The sequence below is a fragment of the Cebus imitator genome, unplaced genomic scaffold (assembly GCF_001604975.1).
Source record: "Cebus imitator isolate Cc_AM_T3 unplaced genomic scaffold, Cebus_imitator-1.0 Scaffold98, whole genome shotgun sequence".
In the NCBI taxonomy this organism is placed as follows: domain Eukaryota; kingdom Metazoa; phylum Chordata; class Mammalia; order Primates; family Cebidae; genus Cebus; species Cebus imitator.
Window position 1 is genome coordinate 490467 of NW_016107413.1, and position 26930 is coordinate 517396.

General features: G+C 37.9%; 1 long non-coding RNA gene and 1 pseudogene across 2 annotated transcripts; one reads left to right on the forward strand and one right to left on the reverse strand.

Annotated features, from left to right (window-relative positions):
* Positions 1–546: 546 nt before the first annotated feature.
* LOC108309861 lies at positions 547–26812 on the forward strand. 2 transcript variants are annotated; one of them, XR_005201526.1, is made up of 3 exons: positions 547–857; positions 26254–26347; positions 26704–26812. It is a non-coding gene; the product is annotated as an uncharacterized LOC108309861 (long non-coding RNA). The 2 variants fall into 2 exon arrangements; XR_001827529.2 differs by lacking the exon at positions 547–857 and adding an exon at positions 14503–14539.
* Positions 14538–25023, reverse strand: LOC108309856 (annotated as a pseudogene).
* Positions 26813–26930: the final 118 nt, after the last annotated feature.

The window sequence follows — 26930 nt, forward strand, 5'->3', positions numbered from 1 at the left end:
CAGCACCACAGTATCAGTCTTACTGGGAAGATGCTTGCATTCAGTTCCTGGCTACTGAAGAAATTTTGCAGGACTTCCAGATAACTTACTTGTTCCATAATAATGAAACTATTATAATTATGCTAAAGAAGAATATTTAATAACGCAAAAAATGTTTATGATGTCTTTTAATTTAAAAAGATTATAAATGTATTATAGTATGATCTTATATTTATAAATAAAATATATATTAATTCATTTAGCAAATAAATATTCATCTCCTGCTATGCACATACCAATATAGATACTGGTATTTGTATGGGTGTGTGTTACAGCAGATTTTAATTTTCTTATTTTGTATTTTCTGATTTATTTACAATGAATATGTATTACTTTTCTAACAAAACATCACTATTAAAAAATTTTTTGAATTTTAAGAAAAGGCTAACTTCGCAACAATAAGGTTGTATAGAATACACTGACAACACAGAAGTTATTTTGGCCCTGTGTTCCACAGTGACTCACCAAATATACCCTGCACTGTTTATTTTATTTTTTCTATTTTGCTATTGAAATGAACAGATGCATTCCACGTCACATGGATCTCATGGAAACATGCCAACCATTTTCTTAGCAACCAAACTCCTGTCTTCTGCACTGTGCATGATTAACTAAAACAGCCTGTTGACGGCTTAAAATAAACCTGCCTTTTCCATTTAGCATTTTATCAAATGAATATAATTTCATTTGCTGATGAATTTAATTCAGCTTCAAGAGAAGTTTTCTTTTCTTCATGGGGAGGCTGAAGAATCAGAACTGTCATGCCAAAGAATGAAAAGCAAGCCTAGGGAGAACAAGACAGTCTGATGTTTACATGGGTAAAGTAAAAGTATCTTTGTCAATATTACCAGCACTCTCCCTCACCCTCTGTTTTATAAGGTGGAATGTTGATTTTATTTCTGCTTTTGCATTATGATGTTTATGTTGCTTGATTACAAGCATTAATTTAAATGACTGCTGTGGGGATTGCTATTGTTATTATACGTGAGCTCTTGTCTTACTTTTGTTTATTTCTAGCACTTGAATGTGCCCTAAAATTTAATTAGATTCATCTCACAGGATAGTAGACTTTTGCCTGGGTTCAAAAGTAAAGGAACTAGAAGGTATAATCCATCAAGGGAGGAAGGATGTATATTATCAGCAATGAGAAGAGTCAATGTTTTCTTAGAGGACGTGACCCTGCAACTTGGACTGAATTGATATTCTGTTTGATGAATATAAAATATATCTCGGTGTCTATATGTACATGTAGACACTTTGCATCCAAAGCCTATAAGAACATTTGCTAAATAAGGAAGCTTTAAAGCTTCTTTAAAGACTAACAGCTTAAAAACAAAGCCATCTATGCAGTTAAACCAGCATGTATCTACAGAATCAATGAGAACAAGAGGATTGGACTGAATATTATATAGTTCATGCAGGTTCCCCACTATCTTTCACTTGTGTTCTTATTTGGAAATAGCGAAAAACAGCAGTAACAGCAAATTGCACCACTACTTACATTTCCACCTTATTTCCCCCAGAGCAAATTCTTAAATGTTAATCATCATCAAGCAGTCAAGTAGACACTTTAGCTGCACAGAGTTTTATGTTTTTCCCAGGGAATAAAGGCATGACAAATATAAAACATATTCCTGATAAATCTACTCTTTCTGATTCCTACTGTATTTACATTTTGAGAAATAAATAATCTTGATGTACTGTCTTTAACATTAGACATAATATAAGATTGATAGACATTTTACAGTAAACATTGTAAAATAACTGCTGTCACATTTTAATATTCTTTTGCTACACATCTGAATTCTTCATTACTTAAGCAAGGCTGTGATGCTAGTCGGCTACTTTGGAAAATGTCACTACCTTCTTTAGGTTTGTTTTTGAATGAGTTAATACACTTTCAAAACTGCCCAACCTAGTTTCCAAGTTGAGAAAAATCCAACTGAAAGATGGCACAGTGACCATTTGAGACTAATCCTACTGACGACATTACTTACTTTATGGAAGAAAGCCTTGATAACTAGCAGTCTCTTCCACTAGCCTACAGAGGAGATTCCCTAAAACAATACTGTGAACTTCTTGCAGATGCCTTAGAGTTTTATTAATTACAATCAACTGGGTCGAGGGAAACACGAGATGAAATCCGGGAAATATTCCAGAGTCTGGCATGTGAGCAATCATAAGCAATTCATGGAAACTTCAGTGTGTCTCAGCTTTTCTGCTTTATATTCATTAATTTCCTTTTCTCATATTAATAAAGGTCAGTGCTGTTAGTTCCTACCTTATCTGCAGAAGGGAGCCTGATTTTGAACTAAGTCATTCCATTATATTTTATTTTTTAATAGAAAACTAAAATCTTAAATTTGTAGGTGCTTTTCTTGCTAGTATACTTGGTATAGATTTGTCTCTTTCTAATGAATGGCCCTTTACTTTATTTCAAAAGATCTTATGCTTCTTAGAAGCATTTTTGTTCTTTAGTTAAAATTACATTTTAGTTTTAAAACTCAGTTAAAAAAAATCAGTAGTTATTTATTGAGGGCATGATATTAGCTATGCTAAATCCTGTAAATGAATTAATTCTCTCACTGACACTAGGAAGTAGAATCAGGTATTTCTAGTGTTCTATAATGAAATGAGAAATAAATATAAAGAACACACTATACCCCCATTTAAGAATAGTTTGAATGTCTTAATTAACCAAGGAGAAAGAAACCTCTCTGAGGCAGGACCAATATGGCCTGACTAACAAGTATTTCCCTGGCCTCTGCTCCCTGAGAAAGTCCACCAGGAAGTTTATAAACACAGACAGTAAAGACTGTCAGTGTCTAAATGTTCCTGATAGTAGGCCTGCCTCCAGCTCTCCAGGCTTCCCAAATAATTATATCTTCACACCCAAATTATTTTCCAAATCCCATGTTCCTAAAATTACAGCAGATTCCAGAATATTATACTTTGGCAGTAGTGTTCCTTAAAAATGAGGTACATACACTCCTTAAATTGTATAGTGAAAAAAAAATATAATTCAATTTCAATTTAAGGACTAGGGGCAACTAAAATCTGGTTATTTGAAGAACTTGGGAGTCTAATTTCCAGTGAAAAGATGAGGAAATAAAGTATAGAGATTTGGTAATGTAGTATTGGAAGTTGTCAGGATAATTTGGCAATAATTCTTTCTAGATCGCCGGGCGCGGTGGCTCAAGCCTGTAATCCCAGCACTTTGGGAGGCCGAGGCGGGTGGATCACGAGGTCAAGAGATCGAGACCATCCTGGTCAACATGGTGAAACCCCGTCTCTACTAAAAATACAAAAAATTAACTGGGCGTGGTGGCACGTGCCTGTAATTCCAGCTACTCAGGAGGCTGAGGCAGGAGAATTGCCTGAACCCAGGAGGCGGAGGTTGAGGTGAGCCGAGATCGCGCCATTGCACTCCAGCCTGGGTAACAAGAGCGAAACTCCGTCTCAAAAATAATAATAATAATAATAATAATAATAATAATTCTTTCTAGATCAATGAATGGATTGAATAAGAAGATCTTTGACTTATGATTCCAGGATGTGGTACTATACTTTTGCAAATTTTGTCTTGAGAAAATACGTTGCTGTAAGATTTTCTCCCTAAAGCTAGATTAGCTCTCCAGTGGGAGTACCCACAATCCCTGGAAGTCAGGAATAAAATAGGCAATACTTTCTTGGCTCTACAATGGTATGGTTGCCTAAAAAAAAAGGCAAGGTTGTGTGTACTTGCATAAATACATAACTACAGGGATATAGACATGGGTATGCGTGTGTGTGTGTGTGTGTGTGTGCGTGCGTGTGTGTTCGTACAATTAAGAAGCCTATATGTATGTGGATATAAGCTTATACATATACAAACATAAACTTCTTAGTTCCAAATATAGTAACATAAAGAATACTTCAGTTTTTATGAAAAAATACTCTTCCAATGTAGGCTCTAAGGTGCACTAATTCAGCAGCTACTAGCCATATGTGGGGCTATATAAATTTAAATATAAATTAATTTAAAATTTATCTTCAGAGCTGTTCTAGCCACATTTCAAGTAGTCCACATGTAGCTAGCAGCTACCATATCATATAGCACAGAGACAGAATTCTTCCATCGTTGCAGGAAGTTGCATTGGACAGTGTTGGTCCAGGAGTTAAGGAAATATTTTTAAATGCATTTAATTAGGGCATGTTAGTCATATCCTTTCAATAAAGTCTTCCCTGAACTAATTTCTGTTGTAGATTACTAAAATGGGCTATTTTATTATGCTATTCACATAGTGATTCAATTTCTAATTAGAGGTTGATGAAGTTCTTTCATTTATGACAGTATCATTTGCACCGTATTTTCCAACTGCATTAAGAAGTTAAATTATCTCACAGAAAATAACAAAAGACAGGGAATTTATTCAACAGTCTAGAAAATATAAATATAAATATGTGTGAGTGATACGTGTGTGTGTGTATTTGTATGTGTGTAAGTTTGTGTTGACTGAAAACCAAAGTTGAGGATGATGTGCACCCACATTGTAAAGTGAAACGCTAATACTAGCTTATCTTTGTAACCTTTTCAAGAAGAGTCCAGTCAAGTCCAACAGGGACTCCTGGCCTGCCTAAGGAAATCATTAGAGAAGAGTTTTTGAAGAAATATCTAAGAGCGAAGAATTACCAGTGGCTCTCAAAGACTGTGTTTGCAAGTGGCATACTGCTCACTTTTCACTGGCCAAATCAGGTCATGTGACCAAGCCTGCCATCCGTGGGGTGAAGTACAGTCTCCTCACAGACAGTAACAGCAAATAATTAGGGACAATAGTGTACCTGTCACAAGGCCCTTTTGCTAATGATAAACAGCTCACTCTCTGTATTAGAGCTCTCCAGAGAAACAGGGCCAGTAGGACATACATATAAAGATATAAGGAGATTAATATGAGAATTGGCTCACATGATAGTGGAAGCCAGAAGTGCCATCATATGCCATCTGCATATGATGAGAACTATGAATTCAGACTGTAATTCAGACTGAGAAACAATAGGAGCTGCTGGCATAAGTCCCAGAGTCAGAAGACCAGGAGCTCCAGTATTTCAGAGAAGAAAATGGGTGTCCGGCTCATGGAGAAAGAGAGAAAACATTCATTCTTCCTCTGTCTTTTGTGCTGTTTAGGCCTTCGACAGATTAGATGCTGCTGCCCACATTGACAAAGGCAGCTCTTCTTTACCTCAGTCCATGGATTCAAATGCCATTCTCTCTCAGAAACACCCTCACAGACACACCCAGAAATAATGTTTTACCAGCTATCTGGTCATCCCTTAATGTGTCATTCAAATCGACACATAAAATTAACCATCACACTGTCTTCTATATATCTTGTCATAATATAGCTGGTTTCTCGATGGCATTTGTATCTCTGACTAGAAAAAGGAACCCTATTTTTGAACAACTGAGGTATCTGGTTCTTCAACATTATCAACATTAGGCCACTGTGGTTTATCGGAGTCTCTTAACATCCTTGACCTGGGCTCAGCAGCACTGGTTGCCCTCCTACTGTACTCCAAATCTGTAGAATGCATAAAAAGCAGACAACACTTTGTTCATTACTCTGCCTGTTTTAGTGCCAGAGATCCTGGCCTGGAGTCAGAAGTCTAGCAGGCAACAATTTGGGCAAGTTGAATAGAAGGTGTTATTTACGGCCATGAGGACAGAACAAGAATAACTGCTGCTGGAAAGCTTTAGAAGATGATGATCACGTTTTATTTCTCATTAGTAGCGTATTTTAAAGGTCTGTGGTGGTTACTTTATCCATTATAAACAAATGCAGCTGAGACTTATCTTTTGAAAGAAGCTTGTATTAATCAAGACAGCACCCAGAAATGACATCTGTGAGATAGGTGCCATTTTGCAGAAGAGCCAGCAAAACAAAGAGAGATTAAGAGACTTGCCTAGAGTCTCACAACTCTTAAGTGCTAGAGATGTTGTCTGAGCTTGAGTCTTCCTGATTCCAGATTTACACATGGATTTGGTGAGCATTTTTCTACCCATATCAACAAGTAGCGTTTGTCAGGTGGCATACTGCATTCGCCAAGCCTCTTGCCAAAGGCATTATCAACATTGGTTGATTTGTCTTTAAAATCACCCTGCAAAATAACTATTATTTCTTACTATTCTATCGCTAAGGAAATTGAAGCTTACAGGGGTAAATATGGTGTGAAAAGTTACACTGCTAACGAGCGTCGGTGCCAGAATTTGAAAGCAAGTCCAACTCTAAAGCCACTGTTCCTACTGCTTACTAACTTCTATTGTTACAGCTTTAATGCTTTGCATCTGCGTCCAAAACTAGGGGTGCTCTGAAGTGGAGAAAGGCAGTATACCTGAAGTAATATCGGAAAGGCAAGTAGAAAGAATACAATTACTTGAGTAAAAATGCATGGGATTGGATGATAGTGTAGGTTTATGGTGGAAATGAGAATATTAAAATGAGAATTAGAGAAGAAAATCACTTAATCATGAAATAGAAACGGACTCCTGTCCCTGAAGCTCTTTTCCTGATTTTGTTTTTCAGATCTAATTTTTGTCTTAAGCATGCTATTTTGATTCTAATCCAGTTGAAGCAAGCTTATAATTAAAGTGGCATTTACTGCATTGGACATTTTTCCTACTGATTAGGTAGGAGTGTCTGGGGCACCGAAAGGCCCATGGGATCTGGGCACATCCAATATCTTAATCATGTGGTAGAAACAGACAGCCAAAAATCCAGCCTTGGTGGGAGACAGTCTGAGTCAGGGGCATTGTTAGACGATAAGCCAAAGCAGAAGCCAGGGAGCTGAGGGCACCAGGAGATACTCATTGCTGGGATGCTCCGTGTTCATCTTGTTTTAATCAGTTAACCATTAAAAGAGAGAGAAGGAAAAAATGAATGAAAAATCATTAGGATGACCGAATCACATGACAATTGTGTGCGACTCAAACATACCTAGTACTAAAACTTTGTATTCTGCCAAAGTTAGCACACAGGTAGCTGACATGAGTTGTCATATCTGACACTTAGAACCAATCTTTTTTTAAAGAATTGCTGCCTCTCAAAATCGTAGGTTATGGAAATTAGGCCCTAGCTAGACCAACTCTAATGGAAGCTAGTATATGATTTCTAAACTATTTCAATTAGAAGTACTTTCCAGGCTAAGTCAGTGATGTCCAAATAACCCCTGCAATACTTAGACATTTTCGACAAAAGATTATTCGTAATTCCTATATTTCTAGAATGGTGCCCAGAATTTAAAATCATAGCCCCATGTCCTGCTACTCATTGTAACGGAGAATGCAAATGACCTTGGATAGCTGGAAAAATTGCAGAAAAAATGATAAAAGTTTTTCTGTGTGACAATTAGTTCTACAGACCTTCAGTGGAAGCTGTGGTTCTGGGTTTAAGATAGACAGTTTTCTGGCCAACAGGATCTAGAAAGTGCCCGTGGAACAACTGACTTTCCAGGATATTCATCATATTCTATGGCCGCTACAAAAATATGAAGGATTCTGGGCTTGATTTTAAAGAAAGAGTGAATGTTCACCCTCACTTCTTAGAATATCAAGTAGAAAATCTAAGGCTTTTCTCTAATCTTCATTCCTCTCTTTATTCCACTCTTGGAGCCTGGTTGTAAACCTTGGTATCTTGTACCTATAGTGAGTCTACAGTTGGATTGGGTTGTTCAGAATCTTCCCTCCTGTAATACACTACTACTTTATATAAAGAATGACCCCAATCATAGGTTCTTATAGGTCTTTAGAGGAGAATTTAAAACTATGGGGAAAACAGTAATTTTGTCCCACCACAAACAAATCAATCTGTGATTTGTGTATTGAGACTTCCCTAGAGAGATTTAGGCAATTAAGAATTGGAAACCCTTAATTAGAATGAAAAAGACTCAGCGATGGTAGTTGGAGGTGCTGATGAGTTCCAGAAGGGCTCTCAGTGTGTTGAGAGTCGGATAGTCAATATGCAATGTAACATCTAGAGTAGTGTGGAACATTTCATTACCAAACACTGTAATCATGCCCAGGGCTCCCCTGGAGTGGCTCATCATGTGCCCTGACCTCAGGGTCCTATTTCTTCTAGTGTGATTTGGGGTGTATTTAGTGGATAAATGACCCTGCTTTTCCCCAGTGGAACTAAAGAGGGCAGGTGGATACAACAGCTTGTGGAGCTGGCGCTGGACTTTGTCAGCAGTATGGCTTTTATGACCATCAATCATAAGTAAAGAAAAACTGTTTCTATCCTTCTCTCTTCCAGGCATCCCTCTAGTGTCCAGGTTTCTCCCCTGCGGCTAAGTGGTATACGTAACACCCTTTCTATGTACCAGGCTATGACATTGTAAGGCCCTTCTGCTAATGACAAATAGCTCACTGTCTGTATTAATTAAGGTTCTCCAGAGAAACAGGACTGTTAGGATATACATATAAAGATATAAGGAGATTAATATGGAGAATTGGCTGTATGCAACTATAAGCAGTGATATATCTTGGGACATAGAAACAGCCTCCCCTTTTCTCTACACTTAACTCCTTCCTGTTCTTTAACAGGGAGCTTGGACTTCACCTCCTGCAGACAAATATCTAAATAATATTTTCCAGTTTATTTTAATTTTGTTCATTTAATTGTGACTTCGTTCATTGTACTGTAACTCCCAGGGTACCGAACATAATTCTAAAAGGAAGCCTTTAATTAAAATGGAGTAATGGTGAGGCATGTTTGAGATACTTGCTGTTTTGGAATCTAGGAAAGCAAATGTCTACACGAAAGCAGGAAAGGAGAATTCAACATCTACCACGTTAATGGTAAAGATTCCAAAGAAAAGGCTGTATTTAGGAAAATCAATGATTACTGTTTAATTATGCATAGAAATCTAAAAATAAGTGAATGAGTATGTACATTGGAAAGAGTGACGGAATTAAAGTAAGACTTCTGCAAAGTGAAATAGAACATGTAATCTGGATATTATAGGCCAAAAGCAACATAAAACACCTAACAATGTTTTTTGATATAGTAGAAAAATCAACAGCAATCTGAAATTTTCTGTTCCTTTGCAATATTAACGAACTTTATTTTATTGCTGGATATTCTACCAGATTTCTAAAATGAGCTGGATGTTACTGACTTTTCTAACTTTATTTCCCCTGCTACTATTATTTTATGTATTACTCTGTGGGCATCTTACTTATTTTCTTGCCTACAGGGAATAATTTAACCTAAATATTAACATTAATCATTTGAGTATAGTATTTAACGGACATTTTTATCCCTCTGCTTTTTAAAGATCATCCATTACTTTTATTCTGTTCTTTGTGTTGACATTTTTCATGCTGTTTGCAATAATTTTCAGTTGGAAAAAAGTTTAAATGCATACAGTGACACATCCATGAAATGGAATTTTCAAAGGCATTTGTTTCTTGGATCTGTTGCTACGATTTTAAAATAGGAATGTTATACCCAGGAAAATATGCAATGTGGGAGCAGGACATATTTTACCACTGTGGGTATGTTCAAATTTCCAAAAATATTTTTGTTTTCTTTATCTTTTTAAAGTTTGACAAGAAAATATTTGTGCATTCAAAATTTTTTTCCTAGTTATTGAGTTGTCTTTTCTCATTGTTTCTTGATGTCACCTCACCTAAGTATACGATTTCAGTGTGTTTTCTGTTTGGACTCCTGAGAGATGGCAACGTCAAGCAGGTTTATTTAGTCGTGTGATGAACAGAACTGCAGGAAGCAAGCAAAGGCTGTTAGCAGAAGCCAGGAGGAGATCTTTAAAAGCATGATGAGCTATGTTACACATACCAAGGGCACAAATAAATTGCATTTTGCACCGTCCTCAGAGATATCGCTGGTAGGTGGTAGAGTGTTGAGTCAGAGTGTTTGTCGAGGATCAATGCAGCAGCAGCAGCAGCATGGAGGTGAGAGAACCAAGGATGCCGGGAGCCACCTGGTCCCCACGACTGACAGAGCAGGACCACCGCCCCCAGCCTCAAGCTGTTCCTGCAGCTTGGAAACTATCACAAAAGCTGGCCCAGAGTATGAGAATTTTTTAAAAACTGAAGGGAGACAGTCCCTTTAGTGCATGGATATTCCAGTCATTAGATCCAAAGACAAGCTCTGCTTCTATTAAAAAAAAAAATACCAGATAGCTGCAGGGTTAGCTCTCCCCGTGATGGCTGTTCACATTGATTTGCTTCATAGATTGATTGCTTTTGGCATTTGCAACCCTCCTGAATAACAGAGGAAAAAAATCCAGTGGCTGGGCCAAATTCACAAATGATGAATGAACGTGGAAGACACATTTGGTGTCACATTGACTTGCAATGGAAAACAGCATTTAAAAGTAGTAACAGCTGGATTCAAGTTTTGAAAATTAGGACTGTATTATTAATGGGGGAATTGGGACACTGGGAGTCTGAGAGGGAGATTAAAAGCTTATTTGAAATGAATGGGCTTTATGTTGTACCTTAGGATGGCAGCCACCAGGCGGACATTACACAGGGACACACGGCTCTGGCCCCTTGTCAGACGACTTTTACTCAGCTGGATTCAGTGTTAGACCTTAGTGTGCAACGAAGACACTCTAACAACGAGCGGCACAAAACCTCTTTTGTATTTATTGTGGGGATTTTGTAAAGTGTATTGTCCAATAAATCTCATACTGTCTTCTTCATTAAGATTTCCAGGAGAAATTCCTCACACGCCTTACAGACAGGAAAAGCTATGTTCTCCAGAGAAATGATGCTGCGCCCCTTCAGAGACACTGAATCTTGTGATTGCCAGAGTTTTCCTCCTGCCTTGGCCCCAGTGAAGCAAGCAACTGGGTTTAAGGTTAGAATGGGACCTTCTGTATGTAGTAGATTTATAGAATCAGTTATTGAACTGATATTCAATACTTTTATTCCTAGTTTCACTTTTCTTTCTTACCCTTATTTTTCTTTTTCTCCTGTTATAGGCATTTTTGCAATAAGGAGGAAGTCAGTACACATTTAGTGATAAATTATCATTTAAAATTTTGCCCAAGTGGCAATATAGTTATAAAATAAAATATCCTTAATTTTTAAGAAATGCAAACCAAAGTACGGATGGGCGTGAAATGATAGGCAACTGCAATTTGCTTTAAAATATCTCAACAACCAAAGGGGTAGATAAAGCAAAAAGGGAAACATTTTGAAAATCAAATATAGATGGGTTTTTAAAACTATCAATTTCTGTGTATGTATGTTTAGGAATTCTAATTAAAAAATGTTTTCCATTTGGATCAAATTTCTGATATGAGGAAGGCCAAGTTTCTTGTCAACTTGACAGTTATTTCCATCAAAAAATGTCGACTAGTTGTTCACACTTTCTTCTAAAATTGTTTAACTGTTTTGTTTTTCTCCCCCAGCTTTGTCAGTTGAAGCTTCAAGTCATTAAATCTAAGACAGAATGAAAGCAGCAAATCTAAACTTCAAGGCTACATAAAGCGTGTCAATTCACAGGTAGAAACACTCACATAGGCTTAGAAGCTCTTGATATCCCAAATTCTCACTTCTGAGCTTCTATTTCTCCAGATCTAGACTCAGGAATTTACTATCTGAAGACTCATATAGTGCTGATCTACCCTAGCTTGCAAAATTTCATGCATATTTCATACTTACACTCTTCATATGTCAATGGTGTTATTGAGTTTGGTTACTTTCTCTGTATGGTTTAATCACCAGTTTATTCACCCCTATATAAAACTTAAGATTTGAGATAAGAACTGGAATTTAAGACCAGGCACGTGGCTCATGCCTCTAATACCAGCATTTTGGGAGGCTGAGTTGGGCAGATCACGAGGTCAGTTCAAGACCAGCCTGGCCAACATGGTGAAACTCCATCTCTCCTAAAAATACAAAAATTAGCCGGGCGTGGTGGTAGGAGCCTATAATCCCAGCTACTCCAGAGGCTGAGCCAGGAGAATCACTTGAACCCAGGAAGCGGAGGTTGCAATGAGCTGAGATTGTGCCATTACACTACAGTCTAGGTGACAAAGCAAGACTCCATCTCAAAAACGAAAACAAAAAAACTGGAATTTAAATGAGTGTTAGGAAAGAATATGTCTTGGTTAGAATATAAGAGTCTGAAAAGTCTGCTGTGGGTGCTAAGCTGCCTACTAAGGGAAATGGGAATGCTAAAAGAAATGTGTCATATGTCTTCAGAGCATTGTCTGGCAACTGATTAAAACAAAGGAAGAGTGAAACAATATCTGCTTTCTCATCACCTCACACTGATAAAATGGTTGAATAAATGCACTTTGCTTACGGCCATGAAGAACACAGGTGACTTCATCTTTCCAAGTGTTTTCATGCAATGCTCAAGGCTAAGTCTTTTGGTCCTGATGTTTTATTTTTTAGCATCTGCTGGATCAAGAACCACCCACAATGATCATTTCTCAAAAATGTCTGAAACGATTCTATGAACCCTTGATCACAATTCAAACTCTTAGGCTACTAAAAACAGAATGTTCTGATTGTTTTCAGCATTAACCACTAACTTTTGCTTTGTATTTCCACATTCTCTATTCTGGGTGCACTTTTTAAACAGTCTGAAAGTGCTATTCTTATTATGAACTACAGTGGTACTATTTCACTTAAAAACCAGTGCTATGCACATTGCTGGTTAACAAGCTTTGGAGAAGTATTAGGCTGAACCATAGAAACTGCCACAAATGGTCAAATATTGAAATTTTTGTATGCTTTAGCTCATAATGATCTCTTTCACACACATTCTCTTTACTATTTATTCATAATTTTATTTTTTATACTACTTAATGGGCACATGCTGATTTCCTGTATGTCATCACACTCCTGAGCCATGACGGTAAGATCAGAGCTGCAGGACCCAGACACATACTTTGTCACCTGCCAAGTGAAAGGCAATGAATGGAGTTCCCTAAATTTTTCAGTGAACTTTTTGGTGTCTACGTTGCCTAATTTTATTCCCTCTCTTTGTGTTTTAGAAAGATCGAATATCCACATAGAATACCAAGACTATTAAACCCTAAGAAAATTACCTACCTCAAAGCTTAAGCTCCTGTTATCATAGACCTCGTTTCTCAAATTTGTGTAAATGTACGTGTGATGGAAAACCAGAAGATGGTTGGTAAACATGATCAGTTTTACTCAATGATGAATGGTTTCAGTCATCATTTTTTGCATTAAAGGAAACATAACTATATCATGGAGTAAAATGCAAATACTACATGGATTTTTAAGATAAAATCTGACACTTGAAATGCAGATTCTGCATTTAGGACTATTGCCAGCACCAGAACCATGGGATGAAGTTTTACTCCTTCTGCCAGTAGAGGAATTTTAGTGGAAGGTTTCAGAACCTGAGCCCTGAGCGTGGAAAATGCATAGAAGTGACAGCAAAGTCGAAAACGCTGAGAACTACACAGTAAAATTAGCACATAGTAGGATTTATTATCCTTTGTTGAATGAGTGAATGTATATGATGATGATAATGACGATGACCACGATAATTTTTTTTAAAAAGCTCATATTTTTGGAGTTCTTACAATGGGCCTAAGTATTAGTGCACGAGTATTCCAGGGATTGGCAAACTACATCCTGCAGGCCAAATTCAGCCCACTGCCTGTTTTTGTAAGTAACAGTTTATTGGAACATAGTCACATCAAGTCATTCAGGTATTATCTGTGGTTGCTTCCATTCTATTTAATACAAGGGCATACTTGAGTAGTTGCCACAGAGACTACATAGTCCACAAAGCCTAAAGTATTTATTATCTGGTTCTTTACAGAAAAAATTTGCCAATCCTTGTATTAGTGCATTAATTCTCATAACAAGCTTATGAGGGAAATTCTAATATTAATGTCATTTTACTGATGAGAAAACTTAAGGCACAGAAAGGTTATTTAACTTACTCAAGGCAGTAGAACAAGTAAGTGGCAGCGCAGAATCTGAATCCATCAGTCTGGTTCTAGAGCCCACATATTTGAAACAACTCACTGTAGAGATCCTTCTAGATAAGAGAAAATGTATTCAAGGTCACTCCAAAAAGATAGGTTCTAAGTTGACAGCCTCCTAGCTGGTTTATAAACAATAGATATCTATTTCTTCTGATCTGCAGGCTGGAAGTCCGAGGTCAGGGTATTAGATGGTTTGAATGTTTGTTCCCTGCAAATCTATGTTGAACTGTGATTCCCAATGTTGGAAATGGGGCCTGGTGGGAGGTGGCTGGATCATGGAGGTGAAACTATCAGGAATGGTTTAGCACCATCCCCTTGGTAGTAAATGAGTTCTCGCTCAGTTAGTTCATGTGAGACCTGGCTGTTTAAAAGAGTCTGGGACCTCTCTCTCTGTTGCTACCACTCTCACACGTGAGAACACTGGCTCCCTCTTTGCCTTCTGCCATGATTGTAAGCTTCCTGAGTTCCTTACCAGAAGCAGATGCCAGCACCATGCATCCGTATAGCCTGCAGAACTGTGAGCCAATTAAACTTCTTTTCTTTTTAAATCACTTAGCCTCAGGTATTTCTTTATAGCAATGCAAAAATAGACTAACACAGGGTACTAGCAAGGTTGTGTTCTGGCGAGGGCTTTCTTCCAGGCTGCAGACTGCTGCCTTCTCATTATATCCTCACCTGGCAGAAGGAGCACCAGAGAGCTAACTGGGGTTACTTTAGGGCACTAGTCCCTTTCATGAGGGCTCCATCCTCATGATCTAATCACTTTCCAAAGGCCTTACCTCCCAATACCATCACATTTGGAGTTAGGATTTGAACATATAAGTTTTGGGGGAAATGTAAGCATTCAGTTCATTGTAGTGTCTAAGAACATCACAGCCCCATCCACTTGATGCCCTCTCCCCATGTGCCAGTGGGAAGTTCAAAGAAGCCTGAAACGTCCAAACAGAACCCTTACAAAAAACATTAAAAACCATTAAACCACTAAAACTATTGTTCTAGCCAAAGCTGTCTCTTCCTGAATATGGTTTACAAATTCCAATTCCATGTTTGCGCATTCCCTAAGTTGTTGTTTTCTACTCATTGCCCTTCCAATACCCACAGTGAAAGTGGAAGGAAATTCAGATCTTATCTGGAAGAATGTTAATAATGCTGAGGTGTGTCAGATTTACACTGGGATGATCATGAAAATGCCATTCTTTTAACTTCGTATTCAAGATTCCTAGAAAGCAAAGGTTACAACTGCTTAGTGAATTTCTTAAGATCTTGCAGTGTGCATGCAAATATATAATAAATACAACAAATGATCTTGTGTTCAGGATTCTGTTAGCTGGAATGTCCTATTGTTACTCCATGCTTCTATAATAATGGATCTCAGAAACTTGTTGAGGTTGCTCCTTAATTATCCAAAACCTCTGTTAATTATAATTTTTTTAAGTCACAAATACACTTTTAACTGATCTCAGATAAAAACTACTCAAGGAAGGTCAGTAATCATTTCAGCACCTAATCTGTTAGAGTTCTGTGGTGAGCAGCCTTGAAGAGCTGGGTTAACTGGTTATTTTCCCTAATTCCCGACATCTTCAGTATTAGAAAAAGCAAGGCATTGTCTCAGCTTAGGATAAACGCATGGCTGGCAATCAAATCCAGTCTCTTACATTCCGTGTTTTTCTTTAGCTTTTCTACTTTGTTGATGTAAGCTTTCATGGCATCTTCCTAGGTAGTCCCTTTCAGCTCATTCCAGGCATCCCACCTGGCCTTGCCCTTGAAGTCCAACATCCCAAGCCATTCTGTATTTACATTGCCCACAGTTGCTTGTTTGTAGTGGCCATAGATGAACAGCAACTCATCATCCCCTGGCTTGGTCTTAAGGTGCTTAGCATCTTCCACAGCTTTCTCAGACTCAGCCTGAGACATCCTGGCCAGCTTGCAAGGACTCCAGGGAGCCCGTGAAGGAGGAGAGGAGCAGGAAGCAATCATTATAGTTTAAAAATTAAATATTTATACTCTACTCTTTTAAAGATGCACTATAAATAATATGTATCTATAGTACTATTTTCTTTTAAACTGGTAACAGGTTCCTTAAAATCTGTTGATAGTTTTCTCTCTCTGATGATGGAAAGGTCAGCTTGTCTTTGGAGCTGGCTTCTTTTCCAGCATGGATGGGGAAATCCCAAAGTAGTCCCCTGTATGATATACATGTAAAGAAAATAACCATCCATGTGAGCTGATAAGGAGAGATAGTTGGATCTTTGAGGGTTCTAGCCCCAGGGCTCTGACCCTTTGAGTTGATGGAGTCTCATAGCCCTCCTCAAGTGAGTATCCAACTCAGACTCCCACTCTCAAGTTCAGAGTTGTCAAAATGGCCTGATGGGCCTCCAAAGCCCTGGTGGAGATGACCAGCAAAGGCAATTAAGTCCCAAGACAGAATTTGCGATAAGGGAGAAGAGCCTGCATTGACAACCCTAACTCAGTGTCAGGGCCTTAATCAGACAGAGGAAGCACTCATTCTGGACTTAGTGCATGGCTGATACTGAAACTTCCTTGGATCAGTACCTCCAGCTCTGTGGCTGTATCCTGAAAAAATGATTGAAGTTGTGATTAGATTAGATATGGCTGATTCCTAGAGGACTTGAAATCTAGGCTATATGTCTTCTGGAACACCCATGGTTGATTCCGTGGAGAAAGAGGTAGTTTCCCAAGAAAAATACTGATTATTTTACCAGCAAAAAGGCAAATGAATAGCGAAACAAAAACGACTGATTACACCATAAATACTAAAAACGGTTTTCCCCCTTTATAAAAGGTACGGAAATGCCTATGCCTTTCTCAAGTTCAAGAATGATTATAACCATGTTTCCATTTTGAAAAGAAGGAAACTGTACCCATAGTGACTATATAGAAAAAGAAACACAAGGTTGAGAGTCATAGCTGGGCTGACTGCCTGTGCACACCCAGCTGTTCTCTTAAAATTGCACAGCCCATGGAAGTTCAAGGCTCTGTTGTTTTGGCCCAAATTACATATTTCAACACTTTTATTGTTTGCTTTTGATGTCTGGGTTAGTAATTTTAATGCAAAAGGGACCATCTGGGAAAAGCATTTTTTGTGTCTCATGTGGGTTCTTTATGGAAGAGCAAAAATGCTCATTATTTAAGCAAAAATGTTTTTAATGTGGGGCTCCAATGATGTTGTGAATAAGGAGTTACATCATTGTGCTATCCACTTCTATGCCCAGAAAAACAGAAACACACTGTTTCTGTTTTGTATTCATGAGGAAAGGGTGGAGATCACTGCAAGCAATGTGTTTTAGAATTTGCTGCAAATATTACTCTAGAAAACATTCTTTGTTATTAAGCTGTGTTATATCATAAGGAAAAAAATGCTTCAGCAAACTTTCTCAAATGATCTTTCATAAAATTACATTTCTTAATATATTTTTAAATCAAGAAAGCCACATAAATACAATATTAACTGGGAAACGAAATTTTTAAACACAATTCTTGAAAATAACAGATTGGCATAATCAAATTAGGTGAGTTCTGGTGATTATTGAGAAATAAAACACCTGGATTCAATAAATCTTAAAGCACTTAACCATGTAATAAAACACAGAGAGATAGAAGAAAATGTGTAAATTTGAAGTCTCATCTAATTTAAAGTCACAAAACTGAGAATCACACAAAATAGCCTTCCTGGGCAGAAATGAATGTATCAACACTGCAGGCTGTGACAGTGTAATGCCTATTAACCCATTGTGGATAAACAATTAAAAAGCTTGATTACCAAATGTAAGATAATGTAAACTAGCACTCTTCAAAAGAGTCTGGGTATATCAGAGCACATGCAAATTTGACCTAAGAGACTTTAGTTGGGGTGTGGGGTGGCTTTAAAGAATCCAGGTTCTTAAGTGAATTAAGGCAAGTACAGAAAACCAAATACCACATGCTCTCACTTATAAGTGAGAGCTAAATGTTGGATACTCATGGACATAAACATAGGAATAGGCACTGGAGACTACTAGGGGTTGCGGGGAGGGAGGCAAGAGAACGAAAGTCTACCTACTGGGTACTATGCCCACTATTTGAGCGATGGGGTCATTCATACCCTAAACCTCAGCATCACACAATATGCCCATGTAAAAAACCTGCACATGTACCTGAATCTAAAATAAAAGTTGAATTTATTAAATATATATTTTTAAGAATCCAAGTCCTTACCCTCCATATGTTCTTTTTCCTAAACATACCTACCTACAGGATATCCCTCTGCTAGTTCTCCTCTTATCTCTCACCACTATCATTTTCCTCCCAATGGACCCAAGAACAAACCCCTTACTCTTCCTGAATCCAACCACATGCATTTTTCCAGGGTGAAAAAACCTCTCATCAAACCAAAGGGTTTAAAATGTCAAAACTGAAATATGACATATTGACAGAAAAAAAGAAAAGAGGTCATCAGTAAGAAATATTGAAGGCATATGTGCATTATTTCATACAAGTGACAAATCTATAAAATAATTTATTATCAAAGTTTTTTATCTATTTATCATAGAACTAGAATATTTAACTGTGAAAACCATGCTAAGTAGTTCTGATCAGTTAAGGTGTGTGTTCTCTCTGCATCTTTGTGACTCTCAGTGATAATGAGCTTGGTGATTTGTATTATTAACCTGCATCATACCCTGTGTTTCAGTTGCATATTTGCATGGTTTCAAGGAAGAAGTGACAAAAATGTCCATGTTCATTTATGTCAAGTTTTCCAAAAAGACCATTTGCAAGAAAAATAATCTTTATTTTACTTAATAGAGACACAAATCTCCTGCTCACTGTCACTCCTCAGTCATTTTGTTTATTCATCTATTCAACATTGTTTTGTGATACATAATTTATTTAATGGCAGTCATCAATTCACTTTTTGTAAACTCTACAATTACTAGGGACTCAATACCTTCTCTTTTCTTTGCTGTTAATTCCCAGCAAAGTAAACTGCACTCTTTAAAATAAACCATGTACTTAGTTATGGGTGTATGACACCCCTCTGCTGCCTATAGAGAGAGGACTGATTCATAGTGAATCCTAGGCTTCTGATGTCCCTTGTTCACTATCTGTAAGTAATAAGCCTGCTTCGTGAACTTGTATGTGAGTGTTCTTTCTCACTGGACTCAAACAACTTGGTAATCAGTGCACAGTGAACCTGCTTCACACTGCTGACTTAAGACAATCATTTAACTCTCACAATTCTGTTGTTTAGGAATTCCAGCAGTGCTCAAAAGGGAAAGCTCATTTCTGCAGCATGTGCATTGGCTGGAGAATCATGATAGCTTTGTACACATGTCATGTTTCCCAAATGTTTGACTGAAGTGGCTGAGACCTGGCTGATCCTCTCTCTCTCTCTCCCTTCATAGGCTCTTATACTCTGGGGCCTCTTTTCCTGCACATGCTCTCTCTTTACATGGGTTCTTTATATAGCTGCTTGTTTCCTCTCTGAGCTAAAAAAAGAAGCCATACGACATTAGAATGCCTGGGATCAAAAATCCAAGAATACGACTTCTGCTGCATTAAACTTGTCAAAAATATCACAAGTTCCATGCAGATTCAAGGTGTGGGTAAATAGACGTGCTCTCTTGGTCAGAGAACTGGCAAGTGCACGAATAGTTCTTACTGACCATAGTTACATACAATCTCCCACAGTCTGCTCTCTGGCTACAAAAATTCACATACAGTCAACTGCTCCAAAGACACCTGAAGTCTCAACAAATTGTATCAAATTCTATGCCCAGTATCTCTTTATCTGCATTGGGATCATACGGATATGCATGAAATTTCATAAGTGCAGCTCCTTTTGATATGAACTGTGAAGCAAAAACGCAAGTTATCTGTACCTCCATGCCCAGCAATATAGTGTTAAGACAGAACGGAATAACCACATTAGACACTCATTTATAACTTGGAGAAATGAAGGCACATAGTAGTCAGCAGCCAATAGAAATTCTGAAATACAGCCAGGCTTATCTTATCTGTGTCCCCTAATCTGGAAGCAAGGAATGTTTCTTGATTTGGGTTGAGTTTTGCTATATAGAAGTGATTACCTAATCCATTGCTTCTAATAGCTTATATTTTTGTCTGCTGGGCTCTGGGCTCTACCCTCTGAATCATATTTCCTTTGTTCCCAAGAAATTTTTCATGTTTGCCATCATGTAGCTGTCTCAGTCTACCTTTTGCAAAGCAAGTTGAGGGCTCAGAGAACAATGAAATGAAAAAAACTACCTTTTTTTCATTTTGCACCTTCCATGTACTTTTTAGTTCAAGCTGATATAAACCTTAAGAAATTTAGTGTGCTTCCTGTGTATCAAAGTCTAAATCTGAAATCAAATAAATCAAATTATAAGTGAAAAAGTCACACATACAAATCTCTTCAAGACAAGCCCCTCTCTAATGCAGGCTTTAAGTCAGAGTGTTGTGGAACAATACTTTTAAAATTTTTACAAGCTGTTTTGTCTAGCTGAGAAGGTTGACAAGGCACTGAGTTAAATTAGGAATCTTGTAACTACACTGTTGATTTGATCTTTACACTAAGGCAATGTCTTATTGACAATGTCCTGAATTCTATCTTTTTCCTGGGGCCCTTTCTCACTTTTAGAACATTTTTCTAACTCAAGAATGTGGGAAAGAGAAAATATTTTATTTTCCAACTTAGCAAGCCCTCAGTGGGAAATATTTTCTCTAAATTTACTTGAAAATGGAATCATTCCTCTTTAGTCAATATCATTTTTGCAATGCCTTATAATATGTAGTATAAGAGGCTGTATTAGTTCATTTTCATGCTGCTATAAAGACATACTCAAGACTGGGCAATTTCTAACAAAACAAAGAAGTTTAATGGACTTATAGTTCCATGTGGCTCGAGAGACCTCAAAATCATGGTGGAAGGCAAAAGGCATGACTCACATGATGGCAGACAAGAGAAGAGAGCTTGTGCAGGGAAACTCCCATTTTTTAAAACCATCAGATCTCATGAGATATCCACTATCTAGAGAACAGCACAAGAAACGACCCACCCTCATAATTCAATCACTTCCCACCAGGTTCCTCCCACGACAGATGGGAATTGTGGGAGTTACAATCCAAGATGAGATTTTGGTAGGAACACAGCCAAACCATATCAACCTGTCCCTGGTCCCTCCCAAATCTCATTTCCTCACATTTCAAAATCAGTCATGTCTTTCCAACAGTCCCCCAAAGTCTTAACTCATTGCAGCGTTAACTCAAAAGTCCACAGTCCAAAGTTTCATCTAAGACAAAGCAAGTCCCTTCCACCTATGAGCCTATAAAATCAAAAGCAAGTTAGTTACTTTCTAGATACAATGAGGGTACAGGCATTGGGTAAAAAGAGCCATTCCAAATGAGAGAAATTGGCCAAAACAAAGGGGCTATAGGCCCCATGCAAGTCCAAAATCTAGTGGGTCAGTCAAATCTTAAAGCTCCAAAATGATCTCCTTTGACTCCAGTCTCACATCCAGGTCACACTGATGCAAGAGGTAGGTTTTCATGGTCTTGGGAAGCTCCACCTCTGTGGCTTTGCAGGGTATAGGCCCCCTCCTGGCTACCTTCATGGCTGGCATTGAGTGTCTGTGGCTTTTCTAGGCACACAGTGCAAGCTGTGGGTGGATCTACCATTCTGGGGTCTGGAGGATGGTGGCCCTTTTCTTACAGCTCAACTACACATTGCCACAGTAGGGACTCTGTGTGGGGGCTTCGACCACACATTTATCTTCCTCACTGCCCTAGCAGAGGTTCCCTCAGATCCCCACTCCTGCAGCAAACTTCTGCCTGAACATCTAGGTGTTTCCATACATCCTCTGAAATCTAGGCAGAGGTTCCCAAACCCCAATTCTTGACTTCTGTGCACTGGCAAGCTCAACACCACATGGAAGCTGCCAGGACTTGAGGCCTGTACCCTCGGAAGCCACAGCCTGAACCACAGCCTAGGCTGCAATCAGCATGGGTACCTTGGGCCCCACCCATGAAACCACTTTTTCCTCCTAGCCCTCCAGGCCTCTGATGGAAGGGGCTGCCACGAAGACCTCTGGCATGTCCTGGAGACATTTACCCCATTGTCTTGGGAATTAACATTCAGCTCCTACTTACTTATGCAAATTTCTGCAGCCAGCCTGAATTTCCCCTCAGAAAATGGAGTTTTCTTTTCTATTGAATTATCGGTCTACAAATTTTCTGAACTTTTATGCTCTGCTTCTCTTATAAAACCAAATGCTTTTAACAACACACAAGTCACATTTTAAATGATGTGCTGCTTAGAAATTTCTTCTGCTAAATACCCTAAATCATGTCTCTCAAGTTCAAAGTTTCACATCTCTCTAGGGCAGGGGCAAACTGCCACCAGTCTCTTTGCTAAAACATAACAAGAATCACCTTTGTTCCCATTCCTATAACAAGTTTCTGGTTTCCACCTGAGACCACCTCAGCCAGGACATTATTTCCCATGTTGCTATCAGCATTTTTGGCAAAGCTATTCAACAAGTCTCTAAGAAGTTCCAAACTTTCTCATATTTTCCTGTCTTCTTCTGAGCCCTCCAAACTGTTCCAACCTCTGCCTGTTACCCATTTCCAAAGTTGCTTTCACATTTTTGGGTATCTTTTCAGCAGTGCCCCACTCTACTGGTACCAATTAGTCTGTCTTCATGCTGCTGGTAAAGACATACCCAAGACTGGACAATTTACAACAAAAGAAAGAACTTTAATGGACTTAAAGTTCCACATGCCTGGGGCAGCCTCACAATCCTGGTGGAAGGTGAATGTCTCACATGGCAGCAGACAAGAGAAGAGAGCTTGTGCAAGGAAACTCCTGTCTTTAAAACCATCAGATCTCATGAGACTTACTCACTATCATGAGAACAGCACAAGAAAGACCCTCCCCATAATTCAATTACCTCCCATCAGGTTCCTCCCACGACATGTGGGAATTGTGGGAGTTACAATTCAGGATGAGATTTGGGTGGGGACACAGACACACCATATTAGAAGCCAATTGGCACATTCAGAATTCTACCCGGAAACCTGCTTAGCCAGTTCCACAGACTCCTTAGGTATATTTTTTATCTTTAGATTTCTGCACATAATGGTTTTTTTTCAAATGTTTCCCCACTATTTAATATTGGGCATTCATCTCCAGTCCTCAATAATAATTTGCTTATTGCTCTTCTAACCTCCATAAATAGTACCATTGTTCTTCCAGTTTTTACCTGTAGTTCAGGGACTGTCTGGGTCTCTTTCTATATCCCTCCATAGTGTTTCATCTTCAGAGTTTTTTTTCTCTCCATGTAGCCACTCTCTCCAGGACAATAAGTGAACTTCCTTACACAGCAGCTGTTTGTCCCTCTGATCAAAAGCAGAGGCTATGTGACCATTGTAGGACTGGACCCAAAAGTCCTAGAATGTCATGTCTGCTGCATTCTATTGGTCAAAGCAAGTCCCAAGGTCAGACCAGATAGAGTTTACCCTCATCTCTTGATTAGAAAAGCCACAAGGGCATATAATATGCAAAAAACTCTACCATGGGTTGAATAGCGGCCCCCAAATAAATGCTTATGTCCTAATTACCAGAAACTGTGAATGTTACCTTACTTGGAAAAGAGATCTTTGCAAATGCAACTAAGTTAAAGGTCTTGAGATGAGGATATCATCCTGTCTTATCCAGGAGGGCCCTCATTCAATGACAAGTGTTCCTATAAAAGATACACAAAGGAGAGGCATACAAACAGAAAGAAAAACCATGTGAAGATTGAGGCATATGTAGTCACAAGCCAAGGAATGCTGGCAGCTGTCAGATGCTGGAAGAGACAAGGAACAGAATCTCTTTTAGAGCCTCTGAAGGAAGCACTGATACCTTGATTTTGGACTTCTGGACTCAAACTGTAAGAGAATCAATTTGTGTTGTTTTAAGTCACCATATTTGCGGTATTTGGTTATGGCAGTCACAGGAAACCAACATAGCAGCTATGTTTGAAGTCAATCGAATACATTATGCTTATATTATTTCTAATGTTCAGATACTGAACATAAATAAGCTTTAAAAAATTTGCTTCAGTCTACATAGGTCAGATATATAGTATTTATTAATAATTTTAAGAAAAAATTTATTTTTGAAAATAATTCTTGAATGGACTGATTTTATAGGATAATGAATATAAGAAAAATAATTTCCATTTTATAAATAGTTTTCAAAACTATAAATGTTGTCCCAGTGTAGATTTTAAATTGCATACTTACTATACAAATAACTGTCTAATGCATTGCTTTCTGCAATGATGGAAATGTCCTATCTCTGTCCAATGTTGTAGCCACTAGACATGTGATTATTGAGAACTTGAAATACGATTTATGTCACTGAGAGATTAAGTTTCAAATTTTATTTCATTCATTTACTTTAAATTTAGCCAAATATGACTAGTGGCTACCATATTGGACAAGTGCTGGTCCAACAAATCCTTTTACAAGTTAGGTAGTATTATCTCTTTTATTTTAACAGAATTGAAGAGGAACATAATTGTATTGGCCACTGATGGACTGAATTATTCACAGCAACCACCTATGGCCACATGGCAAGAAATACATGGCATGCATTAGGTTAAAAGGTCAAGAAATGTGTAATAAATAAACTATTTACAAATGTGAGCAAGAGGTAAAGAAACCAAAGATAGTGTAATACCCTGAGAATACTAACAAGAAAGCTGTCAATATCTTAGGGCCTAAAGGAATAAAAGGGAGCATTTACCAGGAGATAGTATAGATAGGGTTACCTTGAAAGGAGAGGTAATTTTTCAGGGAAGGAGCGGGAAGAATAAATAGCCTTGTCTTCTGTTCTTCTAATCTCCTGCCAAGAAGTAGTCATTGGTAAAATCCAGCTGGAAGCAAGAAGGCAAGTATGCTGATACAGTCCACACAGGTCAGCCTCCAGGCAGAAAGTAAGATAAAATAGAATGGTATAGATCTAGAAGGATAAATAGAAGATACCCAACAAATAGAAAATTAAAATAGAATTATTATTTATTATAATGTGGTTTTGGCTGATTCAATTCAGCTGATGTTTACAGAAGTGAGTGACATTGTTATAATTAAACGTTTTATATTTTGTTAACTTATTTATGTAAATGAGATTTCCACAGTTTCAGTCTTGTCTCATTTTAGCAATAAGTTATTCATCCAAAGGTACATAATAAACCGAAAGAAAGGGAATGCTCCATTCATTTCAGATGTTTCCAAAAATATGATAAAAAAAAGTCTGACCCTCCACAAAAGCAGTGCATAAGGTGGCACAACTGTCAGAATCAACTTTTTCAGAACCCTGAAATGTAATCAAAAGCTTACAACAACCAGGGGAACACTTAATCAAGAAAAAGCAGCCAAATCTCAGCATATGTCCTAGCAATTCCTCTCCTGGGTATACACCCAAGAGAACTGAAAACATATGTTCACATAAAAATTTGTACATGGAACATTCATAGCAGTATTATTAATAATAAATAAAAGTGGAAACAAGCCAAATGTCCATCAACTGATGAATGGATAAACAAAATTTGGTATAACTGTACAACGACTATTATTCAGCCATTAAAGGAAATGAAGTATTGATATGTGCAATCGCATGGATGAACCTCAAAAACATTATGCTAAGTGTAAGAAACCAGTCACAAAATCCCACATGTTATATGATTTCATTTATATGAAATGTCTAGAATAGGGAAATCCACAGAGACAGAAAGCAGATTAGTGGTTGACAAGGGATGGGAGATGAAGGGAATGGAGAATGACTGCTTAATAAATAAGGGGTTTCTTTAGGGATGATAAAAATACTTTGGAACTTTATAGAGGTGAAGGTTTCACAATACTGTGAATGCACTAAAAGCCACTGAACGATACATTTTAAAATGGTGAATTTTATGTTATGTGAATTTTACCTCAATTTTAAAAACTGTGGTATTTAGATTCCATTGGATACATTAATAGTATGATGGATTTTTATTTGAAAATTCAGAATTTTTAATATTCTTGAAGTTGCCATTTTTATAACAATTTAATCTAGAATGAAAAAAATTTAGATATAACTTCAAAAATGTGTGGCAGGGTAGGTTGAATCCAATGAGGCTGGTGATATTTGACTGTTTTAACCTATAAAATGACATTTTATATGATTCCATTGTTTTTCAAATGTTCTAGAAGGTGTATGAGCAAATAAGTAGATCACTATGTAAAGGATTAGAGAAAGAAGGTAAACTTAGCACCTGTTAACCTGGGGGCAAGTGAGCTTCAGGTGAGTAAGAATTTTCAGAGAGGGAATAGAAGCATGAGGAGTGTGTGATGGTGGGCAGCACAGGAGCGCCCCAGCCCTGGGCCTGCAGCTTGCCTTCCAATGCTCCACCACTTACTTGCTATGGAGCATCAGACAAGTTCATTACCTTGGTGCATTGTACAGATGATACTAGTACTTACCACATAGGGTTGTTCTGAGGGTTAAATGACCTAATGTATAAGAATAGTGTAAAACAATACTAGTAAATACAAGCTGCATTAGCGGGGCCATTGCTACAATAACACTGCATAACAAACAAGCAAAAAATTTCAATGTTATACTACAATAAGCATTTATTTCTCACTTTGCACCTGTAGATTGGTTAGACTTCCCTCAGGCTGTAGGTTAGGACCAGGTCTGCTACAAGAGTCGCTCATCTTCCTTGGACCAACAGTTAATCAAGGAACGTTCTTCTCATGGCAAAAGGCAGGAATACAAGGAAATGTTAACTTCCCTTTTGAAGTAAGGCTGTTTTTCTTAAGTTTTTTATTTCCATTTGTTTTGCATATTCTTCTAAATATTGTACTTTTATTGGAATTTCAAT